Here is a 20,579-nt window from a genome sequence, read left to right on the forward strand (position 1 = left end):
AAAAGAGATAGGTATAAATCTAACAAAACATAAGTAAGACATTTTCCACAGACTACAAAATACTGTTTAAAAAAAATTGAAGATCTAAATAAATGAAGAGACATATCATGTTCATGGTTAAGAAGACTCAGCATAGTAAAGATGTCAGTTCTCTTTGAACGAAATGTTTATTGCCATTCCTGTGAAAGTTCTAGCAAAATTCTTATAGATAAGATTATTCTAAAATTTATATGGAAAGGCAGAGGGACCACTTCAAAAGAGTGGAATAAAGTAGCAGGAATCACTATCCAACATCACGACTAATTATGAAGTGATAGTAATCAAGATTGTTTGGTATTCACGGAACGTTAGACACATAAATCAATGGAATAGAGAACTCTGTAGCAGACATATATACAAATATATACAAATAGGATAGAGAGACATATATTCAAATAGGAAGGAGAGCCTTTGTAAAAAATGGTCCTGGAGCAATGGGACATCCAGAGGCAACAAAGTGAACCTTGCCTAAACTTTCATAACTTGTACAAAATTTAACTCAAAACGTATCATAGGAGTTCCCTGGTGGCCTAGTGGTTAGGATTCAGAGTTATTACTGCTGTGCCTTGGTTTTGACCCCTGACCAGGAACTTTGCATGCCATGGGGATGGCCAAACAACAACAAAATAAACAAATAACAACAACAACAACAACAAAAAGCACATCATGGACTTACGTGTCAAATGCAACATTTTAAAACTTTTAGGGAAAGCATAGGAGAAAGGTCAATTTAGGAATTAGGGCTAGTAGGCAAGGGGTTCATAAGGGGACACCACAGGTACAACATAAAAGAAAACTTGATAAACTGGACTTAAAATTTTAAACTTTTGCTTTGTGGAAGACCCTGCTAAGAGGATAAAAGAAAAGCTACAGACTAAGGTATTATACTTGCAAACCACATATCTGACAAGGAACTAGTATATAGAATATATAAAGAACTCTCAAAACTCAACAGTAAAAGAATTAATACTCCAATTATAGAACAGTCAAAAGACATGAAGAGATATTTCACCAAAGAGAATGCACATATGGTAAATGAACACACGAAAAGGTGTTCAGTATTATTACCCATGAGGGAAATGCCAATTAAAAGTAAAATGAGATATCATTACACATCTATCAGGATGGCTGGAAAAATATGTATGATAATATTTTAAACGCCGATGAGGATGCAAAGAAACTGGATCACTGATACATTGTTGGAAAGAAATAAAGTGGCACAGCCTCTCTGGAAACATTTTGGCACTTTTATCTATGCATCTATTATGTTATTTTTTAATAACATCAACGGCTAGTACCTATAAGAGCTTCCACATGCCTGATTCTTCTTCTGATTGACCTGGTCTTTTGAAAAATAGCAATTACTTTCAGAGAAGCTATGGTTAAATCCACAAGCCTGGGACCCATCTTGTCTCAGATGCCTTTGGGTATCTTTCAGTCTTGTGTATTGATTTTAAGTCATGCTATTGCCATTATTTCTAAGTTTTTGGATGAACATCATTATAACTTCGAAATTCTGACAACTTAAAAAATAGCAATAATTGTTACTATTTCTTCTAGGACATTGACTTTGAACATATTTGGGATCCCTACTGAAGTTTCCCAGAGCTGACCCTGAGTAATATTGGGAAAAACGCAAAGTTGATTCTCAGTTTCACATCTCTGCATTCCATGCTCCAACTGTGAAGCCAAAGGGAATGCATTGTTAGGCATGGATGCCTTCCTATAACATGACGTATTTCTGGAAACCCCACTGAGTTCTCAGCCCTAGACCCAGGGAGAAGAACTTAGGCGACCTTCATTGCTCCATATGGTTGGACAAGTAGAGTATGGCACAGAAAGATCTAAAGTTCCTCTGGGGGTATATTAGAGTATCTGGGTCCAGAGGTCCTTCAGGTTCTGCCTTCCCAGCTGACCTCCAAATCTAATAGTAGTTCAGGAGTTTCTTTGCCCATTGAGGTGACTGCAGAATGACTTCTCCTTCATGGAACCCACAGTGTCACCTTCATGGGGAAGATTTCCTTGGGATTTAACCAGATATTGGTCCAAATCAAGCCTGTGGGATCCAAAGCCCAAAATGATGCTGTCCTTCCCATTGCCAGTGCATTTCTAGCAGGAGAAGGATAGTGGTTTTGAGGCAAGGGAACGTATTTAGGCGTGTACTCGCTGCCTGATTGCTTTTCAGCCCTGGGGTGTGTGGCTAATCTGTCTGGCTGTTCTAGTGTCTTAAGCTCCAGGAGTGAGAAGTACTATGTGCTGGGTTGGAAAGGTCAGCCTTGCCAGAAAGAGATTCTATCCTTGTTAACATCTTGGTGCGATTAATCTCTGCTGTTTCTCTTTCTCTGAAATTTTTGTTCACTGGATCTTTGGTTCAGTGCTTCTTTTATCTACTGATATTTGGAAGGAGAAGACAAAATAAGAAAAGATTTTAGTCTTTGAATTCCTAGTGTTTGGGATTAAGCACATGATTTTTTTTTTCCCTCTTCAGACTGGAAGTATTCGGATAAGATTAAATTTTAATTTCCTCTTTAGTCTATCCTTGATATTTTATTCTTTCCTATTAAAACTCACTATAAGTTTGTATGTATCAAGATTGTTTTGTAACACAGGATTCTTCAGGCACAGATGGAGCTTATGTAGGCAATTGTATTTGGCATTGTAATGCACACATAGATATTCCATCATTTTTGATGAAAAAACCTTCTTAGGCTATGGAGTGGTATAGCTGTTCATAAGAGAAAGTTCTAGTTGATGGAAAAATAAACTTCATTTTTGAGGCAATAAAACATCAAAGACAATAACCACTTGCAACACTTATTTATAAACCACAATCCCTTGTAGGAGTTTATACTTAAACTATAATGAAAAGAAAAACAGAAACGAGAACCTGCCCTTCCTGAGAGTTCTCCCTACATTCCCTGGCCGGAAGCCTCAATTTTTTAATAGTGAATTTTTAGAAGAGCATCATTTTGCATCTCCTGGACAATCTATCACACAGTGACTCACAGAGCTAGGGTGTGCAGGGCGGGCACATCAGGTTGCTCTAACTGGGAACAAGACGACATGATGTCACAGAGTCAGCTCCGTGTGATGCGTCATCCACACAATATTACCAGGCAGCTCTTGCTTTGATTCTGAATCTCAGAAGATCCTGCAAAATGCTGGAGGGAAAAATCTGTCTTATGGGATTGTCTACTGCAGGCATAAAATAAAAATCAATTTAATCCTTTGGAGGTACCTCTGCTCCCAGAGCATCCCAATGTACTCAGCTACTGCCCCAGGAGTATTAGTCACACAGCTCTGAAATGTCGTCTCCTCTGTGCTAGAAAAAGCAGTCCCCTCTGAGGCAGCCCTCTCTGCTGCCCAAATTAACATGTGGGTTTTATTTTATTTTATTTTGTTATTTTATTATAACAAGTTTTATTTTGAGTGGGATATTAAATAGTATCTTTAATTAAAATGACAGGGGAAATTGTAGGGAAGCAAAATGTAATTTCCCACATTGGAATTTGACCAAGACATATGGTTAATAATCTTACTTTTTAAAAAGACTATGTGATTTAAGGGAAAAATCCCCCTCTTCACTGCAGAAGACAGTGTGAGTTCACAGAAACTCAGGATGAAAGGGTCGGTGGAAACAGATCAGAACAGTTGGAAGAAGGGTGGATAGTACCCAGTAACTAGGGGAGAAAATTAGCCAGTAGGTTTCAATGGATGAAAAAGCTATTAGGAAATCATCTGTATGAAAGTACCTATCTGGTGTTTTAGAAATGTTTGTTAGAATTGAATTGGCTATCCAATGACAGGGTACCTTTTCCCATTGAAGCTTTTGAATGTCCAACACCTTGAAGATGGAGAATCCTCTAAAGACCATCTGCTCCATTTTCTGCATTCAGGTTAAATTGTTTAAAAGCGTCTCAGAAAGATGAGAATCTATCCTACTTAAAAAAAAATATCCAGGGGAGGAATATCAGAGAACCAAGAGTAACATATCTAAGTTAAATACCTCAAGTTTCAACTAAAAGTGGGCTAAAGGAAGATGAAATGGAAATCATTTTCATTGTGTGAAAGCCATTCCCACACTTGACCTCGTTACACAGCACTTTTTGCTAAACTCAATATTCCCATTTTCTTAAAAGTTTTTTTCAGTTTTATTTCCCAGTTCTTACTCCCCACAGGTTTATTAGAGGGTTTGATACTTAATGGGAGAGCACTTGAAACCTTCTAGAACTTCTCTTATTTAAAGCATTTTTACTTCATATTCATTCTGAAGAATCTGTGGAGCCCTTCATTGAGGAGATGGCAGGGAGTTAAAAAGCTCACAGGATAAGAAAGAGCCAGTAAAATCTTTGAATTTAACTGTCTGTGTAACCCAGGAACTGATGACATGTAAACTAATGATAGCAATTGCAGCACCAAAGCAACTTTGATTGAGTTGGGCTTCCAGGTGGCGCCTGTCAGAAGGGCCTCTGAGCAGAGCATCATGGGAGACTTGTTGGCGCCATGGTGGTTGTTGGCTATGAGCTTTCAACACGGCTGCTCCTGTTTTCCTTCCAGCTCTGGTACCAAATAGGTGTCCTACAGGTACACTTCCTGGGAGTTGTTAGGGTCAATTGCTGTCATTCCACTGGTTTGGGTTTACAAGGGTGGGGTGCCAGAGGTTGTTTTCTCCTTTGCGGTCTGTCTCTGATGCGTGTAAGCTGCCCTAGGGGGATGGTGCCGTTTGGCTTCAGCTTCTTTCTCTTATGTGTGAACAGTCGTGTTAAGGGTAACCCACATGTTAATTTTGCAAGCTCTTAACATAATTAAAATAGTAAAGTTATTTACCTAAATAACCCATAGTCATAGCAAATGAGAAACCACATACCTCAATATGATAAAGTATAATTTTCAGTAACCTTGAATTCACTTCAGTTTCTGCTTAGGCTAACCCTGATTCTAAGAAAATATTTTAAAAGCATTCATTCAACAAACTTTGAATGAATGCTTTGAGGCATCCTTTGGTACCAAGTACTGTGTTAGGCATTGGATTTGTCATAATAAATAAGACAAAGTTGATTCCTTTCCACAGAGAGATGGTAGTCTGTAGGAATACGGTATTCTAATGGATTAAAAACCTCTCCTGAAACTAGTTCTTTGGGAGTTGTATGTATATAGTGCTTGGGGTCTGGCTCTAGTTCCTGAGCGTTTCAGAGTGGAAGTGTCAAAATTAAAACTGTACCAGGTAAAGGCAGGCTTTCAATGTACTGCTTCTAGTTCTTAGAAGAAAAATGTCGTTTGATCCTTTGTTTCCCTGTGGTAAAGTAGAAGAGAGAGAGGACAAGTGTGAGTCATGTCTGCAGCATGAGTCCATAATTTTTTTTTTCCAGAGGGAAGTTGCCCCAAGAACTTCTCAATCACTTCAGCTTTCCCTCATCTTCCATCAGATACGCAGGTTAGTTTCATATAGTAATTCTCTCGCCTACGCCTTCTGATTTCCCGTGATTTTTAGTGTGGCCTCTAAAACAGTTATATTTCCAATATGTATTTATAATAAAATAGGTTCATTAAAAATTGTACATATTCATTACACTCAGAAAACCTAAGTATGTAGAAAGAAAAAGAAATCCCACTATCTAAACACATCCATCATTTATATTTTGGTGAACTGTCTCTACCAGGGTATAGTTTTCTTTTGTATAAGTGTTACTTTTAAACGTGAAATCACAACATATATTATGCATACTTTGTTCCCTTTTGACTTAGCATTATATCCTAAGCATTTTCCATAGTATAACATTCCTTCAGAATCCTTGTTTTAATGATGTCATAATACTCCATGGCATGGAGTCATCTTTTTTAACTATGTTGTCTCCTACATAGACTTCCAATTTTTCACAATTACAAGCAATGCTAAGATGAATATTGCTGTGCAGATTATTTTAATCTAAAACTGAGAATATATTAGCTTGTATCAAAATTAACTTGTCAAAAGCTCTTAAATAAGACATGGGGCTTTAAAACAGAACTCTAAGCTTTCCAAACACCCACTGTCAGCTCCCCTCTGGTCCTCTATTCTCCTGTATGAGGAGGGGAGTCTTGCTGCTCTAGCTGGTTACCTTTCGCCCATCAGCCATGTAATTTCCCCATCCACCCATGCCTGAACAGAAGCACACCAGTCAGGTTTCCGAGGGACTAGACTGTCTTTCAGAAAATGGTTTGGTCAGTCGGTGTGTTGCTGCCTCTAAGTATAGCACAGACTGAGGCACTTGATAAATTTGCCTTGAGCTTTCTAGAAACAATTTAGGCCTGAATGATCTAGTTTGGTTGGTGTCAGGGACATTGTAATTTGCTGATAGGTGGGTATGTTTTTTCAGGAGAAGCGACCAGGCCCTCTCTTTAGACGTGTGGAGGGGTGGAATGGGCATGGAAACTCCAAGAGATGTGGCCTGGAAGTTGGTGTGCAGAGCCTGGGAGAAGATGAATGAGGAAAGGCCCACTCATGGCTCATCTGAAGGCAGCTTGCCCCAGGGCCACAAGCGATGGATGTAGACATGCTCATGTGCTTGGTCGAATGTCTGGGTGAGAGTGTGAGTTGGAAAGGCAATTTCATGCAGCATATTATTTATCCTTTGATTGATGTTTCCTATGATGGACAGTTGGGATATTAAGGATTTTGTGGGCTAATGACGTGCTTTTGAGTATATAATGGCATTTAATTAATCTATATATCGAAGTAGAAAGTAAGACATACATGATCACTTTAGATAATTTTGCCATCTGTTCATGATATATAAGTTTTGAGCTTGAGAATTTAGGCAACAGCCGAGACCAGTGAGCAAGAGGAAACATCACTGCCATCTTACCCACCTGGCAGCATCCAGGGCTTTTTTTGTACCACAGTGCCACATGCAGGAGCTGCTCCAGGTGGGGGAGGCAAGAACAGTGTGTGCGTGTGTATATGTGTGATGGTGTTGCGTGCTACTCTAGGATGAACATTCAGTGGTGGACTCTCTGAGCAGATTCCTAGGGTGAGTCCTCACTACTGCTCCAAGGGCCCAGCATGCCAATGGGCATGATTCTGCAGACATGTGTACATCTGACCTTGGAGCTTCCTTGGAGGGATCTGGATTTGGACAAGGGTGAAGGAGTGTTGCTTGGACCCTGTGAACCATAATATTACCAGTCAGGGCCTCCTTTGGGAAACGTCTTCTCTTACCCACCTGCAGGGTTTCCCTTGCCCAGGAAGCAGTGGACAGAAGTTGGGCACCAAAGAGGCTGACTCCTAAATACCAACCCATTTCAACACCACTTTTTGGGGGGTGGTGCGAGGGCCGTGGGAAAGCATGTATGGTTATACCCCACCTGCCAGGCTGGGCATATGCCTTCTCCCTCTGCAGCTTCTGCTGCAGGCGAGGGCTTACACTGCTGATGACTCTGATTCTGTGGGAAGCAGCTCTCTGGTCCTAATCATTTTCTACATGCACAGCTGTCATGTTACATAGGGACCAAGAAATAAAAGGGGTTTGAAGAGAGGCACAGACAGCTACATGTGTTGTAATTGGGATTTTCTTTGCAGTTCTCCTCCCCATAAGGGTTTAATTGCTCAAAGATAATTAAACCACATAGAGGTCATGGGAGCCTTATAAGAGGAGACTAGATGACTCCTGCCAACACACCTGTTATCATTCCTGAGGTGTCTTCCTCTCCTGTACAGTGGAGTAAATGGATGATGTCGTTATGTCTTGGTGCTGATGGAATATAAAGAATCTGAGGTCAAGTCAGTTCTTGTCTTAGAGAAGTGCCAAAAACTGTATTATCCACTGTGTTCAGTTTTAGTGGGGACCTAAGGCACTCTACCAGGTCAAAGGGAGAAGAGCCTTTTCTCACAGCTGACTTTCCTGGTGTAGTTGCTTACATGAGCCAAACCCACCAGGATTGACTCAACTCTCCTCTTTATTTAGCAAATACAGTCTCAGACATACAGTTCCTCTGGACTGGAACATGTCACCTCTCACCAGACCATTCCCAGACTTACCCTGAAATGGATTCTCTAAAACCCTGAGGAGAAATTATTGATGGATGGATTGAGACCATGGGCTGCTGAGGGTCCACGTTAGCGTGGAGAACTTGATTTGAGGAATGGAGTTGAGGTGCTTCAGTGGCTGTGGCGTCATAAATCTCAGGAGTGATTTTTGGCTTTTTTTTTTTTTTGGTGCTTTTGGGGTTAATAAGGGAGGATGAGTGCTGTCTGGAAGCGACAGTAGGGAGCAGGAAGGACCTCCACATGTCTTCATGGTGTGTGTGAAGCGCGTGAATGAGCAACCCACTGAGAGGCCTCCAAGGAGGGTGACATCTCTTCAATCAATACACATGCATTGCGCACATCTGGGTGCTGGGAAAGCAAGGTGTCCCTGCCACTGTGATCTGGGGAGGGAACCATGATGCGGCACTGAGAACAGCACCCTTCTGAGCCAGCTTTGGACCAAGTCAAGGAGGGTCATTCAGGTGGAGGTAGAGCTCCAGGGAGCCTGAGGGCATCCAGCCCTTCATTTACAATGGACAGGGCGGGGTCCAGGCCCCGAGGGGGACGTGTTGGCAGGAGCAGTGAGGATCTGGAGAGGGAGCCCAGGGAGCCCCTCTCTTGTGTGTTTCTTCTGCGACTGTGCCCTGCTCCTTTCTCTACACTGACTTTCTACTGCTCTGTCCCCATAGCAGAAAATGGATGCCCTGTGTCTTTGGATCCCCTCTGCTCCAGGGGCCACCCCAGACTGAAACTGGATGCTCTTAGCCCTGATTCCAGATTTCCAACTCTGGCCCAACTAAGGTCGCCCATAGCCAGGAGGGTGGATCACAGAGTGCAGGTGTGCCTGAAATGCCTAGCTCGGTAAGGGGCATTTCCCCAAGAAGGAGCCTGTTGAGAACTGGGTGAGCAGCCTGTAGGATGTCTTCCTCAGGCCACTTTTCAGGGGTCTAAGGCTGGGGTGGATGTTGGGTGAGTCCCCTGTATGGAGTTTATCTGGGGAGGATGCTGCAGTTGGGCTCCCGGCACATTACTGCTATTCCCCTGAAGTCTTCTTCAGACAGCTTGAAAGGCAGAAAAGTGCCAAAGTACCCTCAGCCTCATGGGATTAACCTTAATAATAAAAAGACAGATGTATGCCCCTGCTCTAGTATTAAAAGGAATCCATGTTGGTTTTCCTTCTCCTGAGCAGGCCGACGTTAATTGGCAGCATGTTTTATTCATAAAGACAATGCAGTGTATCTTTAATCCAGATGAAAAATGAATATGTATCTAAAACAACCAAGTAACATTTTATTTCTCTCCACCAGCTAAGCTTCATATCTGCATAGTTCTCATCTTTACTCTTAGACACGCTCTTTGGTCCTCCAATGGCAATCCATCAGAGCTGGGACAGCTGCTAGTGTCCTTGAATTGCTGGGCCTGTGTCTCACTCCTCATTTCCTGGTGCTGAGGGCAAGGTCAGCCCTGTTATTGATGATGTCAGACATGGCCTTTGGTGTCTGATGGATGCAGCCTGGGCCCAGGCTTATGGATTATATTTTAATGGGACACAATCAGAGCTCAAAGAACATTTGGGTCCTTGGTTTGACACTCTCTTCTTGGACAGACTCTGTCAATACGACAAGAGGGGTCTATTTTTAGAGAAGATGGAAGGGGCCTCTTGGGGGCAGAGGGACTAAATCAAGCTTAATACCCTGTATTTATTTGCTCTATTCATTTACCAGTTCAGGTGTTCAACATGGTATCATCATCTTAATGCACAGCATTGAGCCAGTGATCTGAACCTCCTCAGGGAGCTTTCCGGGTAGTAACAGGCAGTTTCCGTTAGCACAAGTGCTACCGTGGGGAGTAGAGGCTTTAGGAGAGACATGAGGAAATGTACTGACTTGCACCTCTGGGGAGCTGAGATGGCTCCAGGAGGACGTGATGAGTAGCAGAGATGTGAGGGATGAACAGGTGTCAGTGGTAAGGAGGCCATGAGTATATTGTTCTAGGTACATGGTGCACTTCTTTTGGGGACAGAAGAGCAGGGTGGCTAAGAGGATCTAGAGAAGCCAGGAGCAGAGGGGTGGGGTGGCCTGGGGCTGGAGCAGGAGCCATGCTGTGCTGGCTGAGATGCCCAGACTTCCTCCCATAGGGAATAGGAGCCCCTGGAAGGCTTTAAGCAGTGGAGGGGGGATGAAGGCTCTTCTCCCTTAGCACCTCCAGCTGCTCCTGCAGGGCCAAAAGTGCTTTAATTCAATGTCAGAAGTCTACTTCTGTAAATGTTCCTGGAACACTAGTTGTTTTATCCATGTGGAGGAGTTAGAAGTGAATTTAAATGAAGAAAATTCTTATGTTTGGTCCTGTCCCTGGAGTCAGCCATGGTCCTTTCTTGGCTTCTCTTCATTTACTCAGTTCCTATAGACCCTTGTGACTCAAACCCTGGACTCCTGTCCAGCACAGCCTCTGACCTTAGCCTAATAAATGACTTCTGTTAGAGCCAATGACATAGTTTTGTCTCTGCTCATCTGGCGGAAGCTGAGTTGCTTTTTCCCTGTGGGGCATGCAGGAACCTGTGTCATTTCTGCACAGTCCGTAGGCAGTGCAGGCTCAGGAGCCCAAGGCACAGCTCTTCAGCGAGGGTGTATGAGGCCCCATGCAGGGCCCAGCTTGCTGAAGGTTTACTGGGGTCCAGGGGGGCTATTTTCACTACTTTGTGTTGCTTCATTCTGTGCTTCCACTTAGGTGGCCTTCATCCCATTGTTTGTGTCCACTGGGGGTCAACAGGGGACGAGAAAGACAATTGAGGAAGATGCCAGTTATGTCAGTAAGGTGAGGGTATGTGCTCTGTGCTGGAAGTACAAGAGGAAGTGCAAAGTTAAGTTCCTTTCAATTCAGAGTTTTATTTCTGACTTTGATTTCTGTAGACCTGCTAAAGGTGATTTAGTCAAGAATATGGACCCCAAAGTTGAGCCAACTGTGGAATGCTGGGTCTGCCATTTACTGACCATTTGAACATTTGGCAAATAAACCCTCGGTTTCTTTTCCAATAGTGTGGACAGGGGTGTCTATTCAGAGGATTGCTGTGAAGGCTTCTCTTTTCCAGCTTTATAGAGGTATAATTGACATCTACCATTGTGTGAGTTTAAGATGTACCATGTGATGATTTGACACAAATATATATATTGAAAATAATTGCAATTAAGATTAACATATCACTTCATGTAATTTTACAGTATTTTTGTGTGAGGTAAGAACACAAGATCTTTTCTTAGCAACTTTCAAGTAAGTATATGGTACAGTATTATTAACTATAGTCACCATGCTATATGTTAGATTCCTAGAGCTTATTCATCTTATAACTAGAAGTTTGTACCCTTTGACCAATATATCTTCAGTTCCCCCTCTTTCTAGTCCCAGGCAATGACTATTCTAATCTCTATTTCTGTGAGTTTGGCTTTTTTTTTTTAATCCAATATATAAGTGATATCATACAGTATTTGTCTTTCTCTTTCTGACTTATTTCACTTAGCATAATGCCCTCAAAGCCTATCCATGTTGTCACAAATGCCATGATTTCCTTTTTTATTGCCTAATAATATTCCATTCCACATGTATTTATGTGCATATCTATCTATCATTCATTCATCTGTTGATGGACTCTTAGGTTGTTTCTATGTGTTGACTATTTTGAATAATATTGCTCTTAACATGGGCAGAGGAGAGCAGATATCCCCTTGAGATAGTGATTTTATTTTCTTGGGATAAATACCCAGAAGTGGGATTGCTGAATCATATGGTAGCTCTATTTTTAATTTCTTGATGAACCTCTTTATTGTTTTCTGTGGTGGCTGCACCAATTTATATTCCCACCAGCAGTGCTCAGGGTTCCCTTTTTTCCATGTCCTCATCAACACTTGTTATCTCTTATCTTTTTTTTTTTTTTTTTTTTAATGGTCACACCTGCAGCACATGGAAGTTTCTGGGCCAGGGATTGAATATGAGCTGAAGCTGTGACCCATGCCACAGCTGTGGCAACACCAGATCCTTTAACCCACTGCGCCAGGCCAGGGACTGAACCCATACCCCTGCAGAGACCTGATCTGCTGCTGTTGGATTGTTAACCCACTGTGCCATAGTGGGAACTCCCTCTCCTATCTTTTTTTGTTGTTGTTGTTGTATTTTTAGGGCCATACCCAAGGCACATGGAAGTTCCCAAGCTAGATGTCAAATCGGAGTTCTAGCCACTGGGCTACACCACAGCCACAGCAGCGCCAGAGCTGAGCTGCATCTGTGACCTATACCACAGCTCACAGCAACACTGGATCCTTAACCCACTGAGTGAGGCCAGGGATCAAACCTACGTCCTCATAGATACTAGTCAGATTCATTTCCTCTGAGCCACAATGGTAACTCCTCCTGTCTTTTTAATAATAGTCATTTTAATACATGTGAGATGATATCTCATTGTGGTTTTGATTTGTATTTCCCTGATGATTAATGATGTTGAAGATCTTTTTATGTACCTGCTGGCCATTTGTATGTCTTCCTTGGGAAAAATGTCTATTTTCCCTTTTTTTTGTAGTCAGGTTATATATATTTTTTGCTATTGGGTTGTATGAGTTCCTTCTATATTTTGAATATTAACCGCTGTGTAATATGGTTTTCAGATATTTTCTCTCATTCTGTAGGTTGCATGTTTATTCCACTGATTGTTTCTTTTATGTGAGAAGCTTTTTAGTTTGATATAGTCACACTTGTTTATTTTTTGCTTTTGTTGTTTGCACTTTTTATATCATATCCAAAAAATTGTTGCCAAGATCAACATCAAGAAGCTTTTCCCTCCATATTTTCTTCCAGGAATTTCATAGTTTCAGGTATTGAATTTAAGTCTTTAATCCATTTCAGGTGAAAATTTGTAAGTGTCGTTAAGATGGCCTAGTTTCATTCTTGCATGTGAGTGTCCAAATTTCCCAGCACCATTAATTGAAAAGACTGTCTTTTACCCATTGAGTGTACTTGGTTTCCTTGTCTAATATTAGTTGACCATATATGCATGGACTTATTTCTGGGCTCATAATTCTGTTCCATTGGTCTAGATATCTGTTTTTATGCCAGTAATACACTATTTTGGTTACTGTAGCTTTGTAATATAGTTTGAAATCAGGAAGTGTATTGCTTCCAGCTTTGTTAATCTTTCTCAGGATTGCCTTTGCTATTATGGTCTCTTGTGTTTTCATATGAATTATTGGATTTTTTTTTTCTATTTCTGTGAATGATGCCATTGGAATTTTCATAGGGACTGCTTTGCATCTCTAGTTGGCTTTGGGTAGTATGGACATTTTAACAATATTAATTCTTCTGATCCACAGAACAGGGGATCTCTTTCCACTTATTTGTGTCTTCTTCTATTTCTTTCATCAATGTGATAGCTTTCAGTGAACAGACTTTTAATTTTCTTGTGTATGTTTATTCCTAAGTATTTTATTGTTTTGATGCTATTGTGATTGGAATTGTTTTCTTTATTTCTCTTTCAGATATTTCAGGCTTACTGTATAGAAATGCAACTGATTTTTGTGTGTTAATTTTGTATCCTGGAGTGTTACTGAATTTATTCATTGTAATAGTTTTTTTTTTCAGGGGGAGTCATTGGGTTTATTATACATAACATTATGCCATCTTCAGAGGCCATTTTGGTTATTTTCACGTGTGAACTTTTTTTTTCTTTTTCTTGCCTTATTATTCTAGCTAGGACTGCTCTTAAGGCTTAATGGTACTTAGCAAGTGCTATGTAAATGATCACAATTATTATTAATATATTAATTATTAAATGATACATAATAAAAACCTAGCCATTATTGCTGAAACAACCAGTAATGGAAAGCAAAGGCTGTTAGAATGGGGAACTCATATCCTTGAGAACATAAAGAATGTCTGCAGGATGGATGTGGCTTTATTCTTTCTGTATGGGCACTTTTCCACCTGTGCTGCATTGTTTCTCTCAACTTGATTATGTACATTGTTTTCACTGTGAGGGATCTTAGCACATTGAAAGAAAATACATAAGATAAACTAGGGTTATGCTGCCACAGACCCACCAAAGCACATTGGGAACAAAGGAATGAATCCACCGTAACATTCTTTGACTGGGCTTCCCTGGGTGAGCAGCTGCACAGAGACATCAGCCCTGTATCACAATTCTTTTTTTTTTTTTTTTTTTTTTTTTTGTCTTTTTGCTATTTCTTGGGCCACTCCTGCGGCATATGGAGGTTCCCAGGCTAGGGGTCGAATCAGAGCTGTAGCCACCGGCCTACGCCAGAGCCACATCAACGCGGGATCCGAGCCGTGTCTGCAACCTACACCGCAGCTCGGGGCAACACCGGATCGTTAACCCACTGAGCAAGGGCAGGGACCCGAACCTGCAACCTCATGGTTCCTAGTTGGATTCGTTAACCACTGTGCCACGACGGGAACTCCCTGTATCACAATTCTTTAAGTTGAGGATGAAAAAGTTGACACAGACACAATTTCAGGCATTCCAGTTACTGAAGGACAGTTGTGGCCTATACTTCCAAATCTTAGCATTATTACCATAGCTGAGGTGGAAGATAGTGGCTTTAATTTCAAAACTTGCTTTGAGAAGGCCAGGTGTTGTAGACAGAAGCAAAGGGCCTGGCACCCAGCAATGGTCCTGGCTGCTCCAGCCACAAAAGGAGGAGGAGGTGCAAAGTGGCTTAAATGTGCAGGGAGCAAACTAGAAGAGAAGTGAGTCTGCTCTTGCTGTTCCATCTCAAGGATCTTCATCTAGAAGAATGGGTTTGCAGGGCTCAGAGAAAGGTCAGGAAGGAAAATCACCAGAAAAAAAAAAAAATCCTTCTTCATTTTGGCAGCATTCATGGGCAGAGCTTGAAAGATGACATTCAGGGCAAAGGTTTGGAGCCCTGAGTTTTCACCCCATGGGCTCCTGTCTTTCCTGAAGTTTCCAGCTGTCGGGACAAGGCTGGTATGAGAAAAATGGACTAAATCTGGCAGCTCACCTAGTTGTCCTTGAGGCTGGAGTCTGGACAGAGGTCACTCAAGCCTACTGACCATGTGTTCCCTTGTAATCCTGTGGTGAAGGCAAGTGATGGGGCCGGCAGCACAGCTTGCAAAATCCATCACCCTCTGTGTTCATTCATCATCAGATGTTTGATGCTTATGATGTACCCAGCACTGGGCTAAGCAGGATCTGGGGCTATGTAGATGAAAGTCTTATTCCTTCTCTCAGAGTCATAGTCAGGTGGGGACATAGACAGGTGGACTTGATAATGCAGTGTGAGGAGGACTAGGCAGGACACCAGGGAAGTGCTGGGGAAGGGGCACCCAGCCCAGCTCAGCCTGGAGGTGACAATTAATTTGTGACTTTAAGGACTTGAATGGTATCCCCCCAAAAGATATGTGGGAGTCCTAACCTCCAGTACCTCAGAATGTCACCTTGTTTAGAGTCTTTGTGGAGGTAACACAGTTAAAATGAGGTTATTAATGTGGGCCCCAACCCAGCATGTGTCCTTATTAAAAGGGGAGGGTTTAGACCCCCAAACAGAAACCTGCTCAAGGATAACACCATGAGAAGACTGGCATTATGCTGCCACAAGCCAGGGAACCACCAGAAGCCAAGAGAGAGGGCCTGGAACCTCCTAGGGAAGGTGCTCTTTCCCTAGCACCTCCAGAGGGAACAGGGCTCCGCACAGACCTTGACTTCAGACTTTTGGCCTCTACAGCTTTGAGACAGTAAATTTCCATTTTAGGCAAACCAGATTTCAGTACATTGTTACTGCAGGAACTAGGAAATAAATACAAGGACTCAGGGGGTTATATAGGTGAAGAAAGAGGGGAAGAGAGCCCCCAGCCCAGGAGAGGAGCTAGGGGTGATGTTTGTTATCACGAAAACAGGCAGGGAGGGGCTGTAGTGGGAGTTCAGATGGGAGAGAACTACCCTTTCCCTCCTTTTCCACCTGGGTAATCCCTGAGTCCTCGTATTCATTTCCTAGTCCTGCTGTAACAAAGGCTGGAGGCGGGGGTGGCGTGGGGGGAGTATTGCTTAAATCGTGAAGATCTTGGCTGATTCCACTAAGGTGTTTGGGCTTTATCCTAAAAGTGATGGAGAGCTGCAGAGGAATTTCATCACAGCCAACTCGCCCCTTCGGCAGCTTTGCAGATTGAACTGTAAGGAGTGGAGCTCTGGGAGGAAGGTGCTGACCTTCAGAGGCTGCTGCAGCCCCCCTGGCAGGAAGTGGTGAGACCCAGAACCAGAGCAGTGGCTGGGGGAAGAGGGACCTGGGTGGGGGTGGGGCAGCTGTTGAGGACTTGACAACCTGCCTGCCAGCTGTGGGGTTGTGGGGTTGGGGAGCTGAATGCCCCAGAGGACTAAGTGGATGCTGGTGGTATCTCTGAGACAGAAGAGGCTGAAGGAGAGCAGTTGCCTTTGGGGGAAGGTGGATGCTCTTCGGGCCTGCTGAGTTTGAGGAGCCGGGGAAGCATCTCAGTAGAGAAATCCTTCAGGGTCCCAAATAAATTCGAGGACCTTAGGGGACCCTGTCCTGGCTCTCATAATTTTGAGGCAAATTATGTTCAGAGGCTGAGATGTCCTTTGCCAGTGTTTTATTTCACACAAGTTCACTGCAGGAATTATAATTTCACAAGCCAAGAGCAAAGATGATACTATCTTTTAATAAACCAATAAAGAACCGACATTCTCCAAACCATAATGGATTAATTTACACTCTTGTTCCAGGCAAAGGAGATGAAGGACATAAAGTCCAGATTTAGCTGAGGTCTACCTTTCCATGAGTTGGTTCTAGGGGAGAGATGGCTTGACCAGCTGAGAGCCGATTCCCAGTTGCCCGGGCAAAAGTGCCAGGTCGCCTGTTGCTAGAGCACATTGCTGGGGACAGTGCCATGTTCATGGGCAAGATGGTCTTCGTGGGGCCGCTGCTCAGCTTCCACCACTGCTGTGAAAGAGTCATGTTTATCATGGTAGGAGCTAATGCCCTGAGGTCTTAGATAAGCAAAGAGTAACCTTGTCGAGACTGTCCTCACAAGCTCTAAGTATTCATAGTCTAAATGTCCCCTCACCATGGTTCCTTCTTCCTGTGTTCTTATTGATAAGTCCCAGTGGGGCCCCTCAGCAGCTGAGCTCCTGGGCAACCACAGAGGTGGATGATGTGACACACAATTGTACTTTTATATCAGAACAATAACTTCATTCTTAAAAACAGCTCCATTTTTGTTATAAACAAGTGGATTTGAAATAATAGCAAAGCACTACACAGTACCTGTGGAAAAAAGGATGGGCTGAGTGTGGCCTGGGGTCCCCCCAGGATACTCCTTGCCCTCTGTGCTCAGAGGGGCCATGTTGTATCTTGAGGGGGCCCCACTCCTTCCACCTCTGTGCCCAGGGCCCTGACTAGGGTCCTGGGGTCACACTACATGGACCACAGCTGCTGACCCAGGGCTGGACTAAGAGGTGAATGTGATTGGTTGGGTGTGGCCTTTAGGGCTCCCATCTTAGAGATCTGAGCTAGTTTGCCAGTCTAGGCCCAAAACTCCCAAATGCCCATTTCTTTCCAATCTTACTGATTTAGCTGTATTTCATCACTGTAATTATGAGATGTCAGCAAGTGTTAGTGAAAAGAACCCTAGGAGTTCCTGTAGGGCTCAGTGGAAATGAATCTGAGTAGTATCCATGAAGACACAGGTTCCATCCCTGGCCTTGCTCAGTGGGTTAAGGATCCGGTGTTGCCATGAGCTGTGGTGTAGGTTGCAGGCGCAGCTTGGATCTGGCATTGCTGTGGTTGTGGCATAGGCCAGCTGCTACAGCTCCGATTTAGCCCCTAGCCTGGGAAACTGCATATGCCGTGGGTGCAACCCTAAAAAAAGCCAAAAAAAAAAAGGAAAGGCCACTGTTTTCGACTCTCCACTGGGAGGTCATGCTCAGTATTTGATTTCTCTCCATTCAAACCTCACCTTTTCCCCCAGCTGGCTCTCTTTGAAGACTCACTTTCAGACCCAGATGCCTTAAGACCAGCTTTCCATTGGTGTTTTTCTGTTGCCTTCAAGTGACTCTTGCAGCCCTTGATATGCTTCTGCTGAAGACCATACTCACGTTCTCCCGGTCTGAGCTGAGGACCTGGTCTCTCTCTCGGGAGCTTCTGCTCCGTCCAGAAGGAATGTGCTCATCTTCCTATCTCATAACAAGGTGAGTTATAGTAAACTCAGCTCGAGACCTGGAAGCCAGCCATTTGCAGTGAGAGGACAGAGCTGGATTCCTCATTAGAATAAGCTCAGAAGGATAAAGAAAAAAGCTTTACCACTATTAACATTAACACTATTAACAACTGATAGTTGCCAGAGTTCTGTGCAGCACAGAGTGGCACAGCCGTGTCACTGTCCAGAAATTGGAGACAATTGACCAAATAAGGTAAAGAAACCATTATCTGGATTCCAGTCACCAAAAAAGCCTTAATATTGGGTATCATGACTTCCAAACATGGCTCTGCATTAGCTCCCCAGTCTGCAAGGTGGAGTCCAGGAATCCATATTTTTCAGAAGCTCCCTGTCTAAATTTGAGGACAGCTGTCATGCTCCTGGGCACCATCACTGACAGTGCTATCAGATATGTGAGGAATTTGATCACCCTCACCCTTCTTCCTCCATGCTTTTATTATTCATGCTCACTCTCTTATTCATTCATTCATTCATTCATTCATTCCGCAAGTATTTTATCGAGAGCTGGCTCAGGGCCAGACACTGTGCAGTGTGCCCTTTGAGCCCTGGTTGACACACCGCTGAGCAGAAAGGGCACAGTCCACACTCCAGGGACCGAGGATGGTCAGCTGGATGAGAGAAGGCCTGATTCTGCAGAAGGGAGGTCAGAGTCCTCACGGTCGGTAGCGTGGGGAGATCCATGCTTCTCCTCCCTCTGCCCTTCTTGCTTCCTGCCCTCCTGCCACACATATTTGTGGAGGCAACACTTAAGGATGTGGAGACAGCTTGCCCTGGGTCCATATGTCATACACAGGCAGTGTGGTGCCAGGCCAGGCCCTTCCGTGACATGGAGCCTCCTAGTGTGGAGAGGGTGGCACGGGGGGCAGGATGTCTGGATGCAGTAAGAGCTTGATGAAGTAGCAGGACAAGGTCCCTCATCTCACACAGCTAATATTCTAGTGGGAAGAGGAAATGCAAACAAACTCGAGGACAAAATAAGTTCAGATGGTAATACTGTCATGAAAAATTAAAATCCGGCAATGAGAGGAATAGTGACCCTTTGTGGGATTGGGAAAATTTAACTTGAGATTTTAAGTGAAATGAGAAACTATGGGAGGGTTTTAGACAAGGAAGATACAGGATTTAATTTGCATATTAAAAGTATCCCCCACCCCTTGTACAATTAAAATATATCACCAGCACCCACCCAAACCTGGAGCTGGGTTGGTTTCAGGCAAAACTTAAAGTTTAGCCTGACATTGTGACACTAGGCCTTGAAAAACCAGCAAGATCTGAGGTAGACTCTTCCTCCTCATCACTCGGAAAATACTGCCTAAGTCTTATCCTGTGGACCCTGAGATGAGAGGAGAGTCCAAGGCTCTTTTTCTGCCCCTCCCTGCCTTGAGGGGGGCTGCCAGTCAGGGGTGGCCTTGTGAGAAAGCACCCAGGACCTGCTTTAAAGCCTGAGCCTGTCTGAGGTCATTGATTCTGGCTTCCTGAGCAGAGCTGTTTCACAAGGTTAGGTTTCTAAGCCCCTGTTCTTCCCTCCCCTGTGTCCAGGACAGCTGCCAGCTCATTCACGGCTGGGGCTCGGTGAGGCAGTTTGGTGCAGCTTGTTTTGGAGGTGCATGGCTTTCCTGCGTGACTCAGCTGGCCCTCCACAGGGCTTGGGCTGGACTGTGGGGCTCTGGCAGATGCTCCAGCGCTTCCTCTGTGAAAGGAAGGGGAGGAAGCTTCCCCCTCTTCGTGTTGGCTTGATTTTCCTGCCGCATTCCAGCGAACCCCTGTGGAGTATGCTTGCTGGCTTATTTATGGTGCGCCTGCCTTATTTCCAATGTGCTTTCAGATCTTTAACAGACCTATGTAGAGTACAGATTAGGAAAAATGAAAAAAAGGAAGAGGAAAAACAAGAGTGGAGACAAAACAGTGTAGAAATGAGGCCAGTTCAAAATACAGACTGCAGTATCTTCACGCTTGCTTGCTTCTCTCAGTGCCACATCAAGGGCAGCCCGGCCCCTGCATGCCATGGGGCTGGTGTCAGTCTCCACGGCTGACAGATTCATGAGGGTCAGAGGTACGCTAGCTCCCAGCCTCAGCGATCTGGGTGGGCTCCTCTTCAAACACACACCCCTCCTGGGGACAATCAGACAGGCAGACAGGTGTTCATGGGGTCAGACTTCCAGAGGTGGGAGGACCGAAGCCGTGGAAAGATCCTGTGCTTTGGGGTGAGATGCATCTTAGTTTTAATCCCAGTGCTCTTTCTTATTAGCCATGTGAGGTTAAGCAAGTTTCTTAACTTTTTTGAACC

The sequence above is a fragment of the Sus scrofa genome, chromosome 4, assembly GCF_054392235.1.
Source record: "Sus scrofa isolate SSC_HxYL_T2T_F1_AM1 chromosome 4, Sscrofa_HxYL_maternal_Yorkshire_Landrace_v2.0, whole genome shotgun sequence".
NCBI classification, from domain to species: domain Eukaryota; kingdom Metazoa; phylum Chordata; class Mammalia; order Artiodactyla; family Suidae; genus Sus; species Sus scrofa.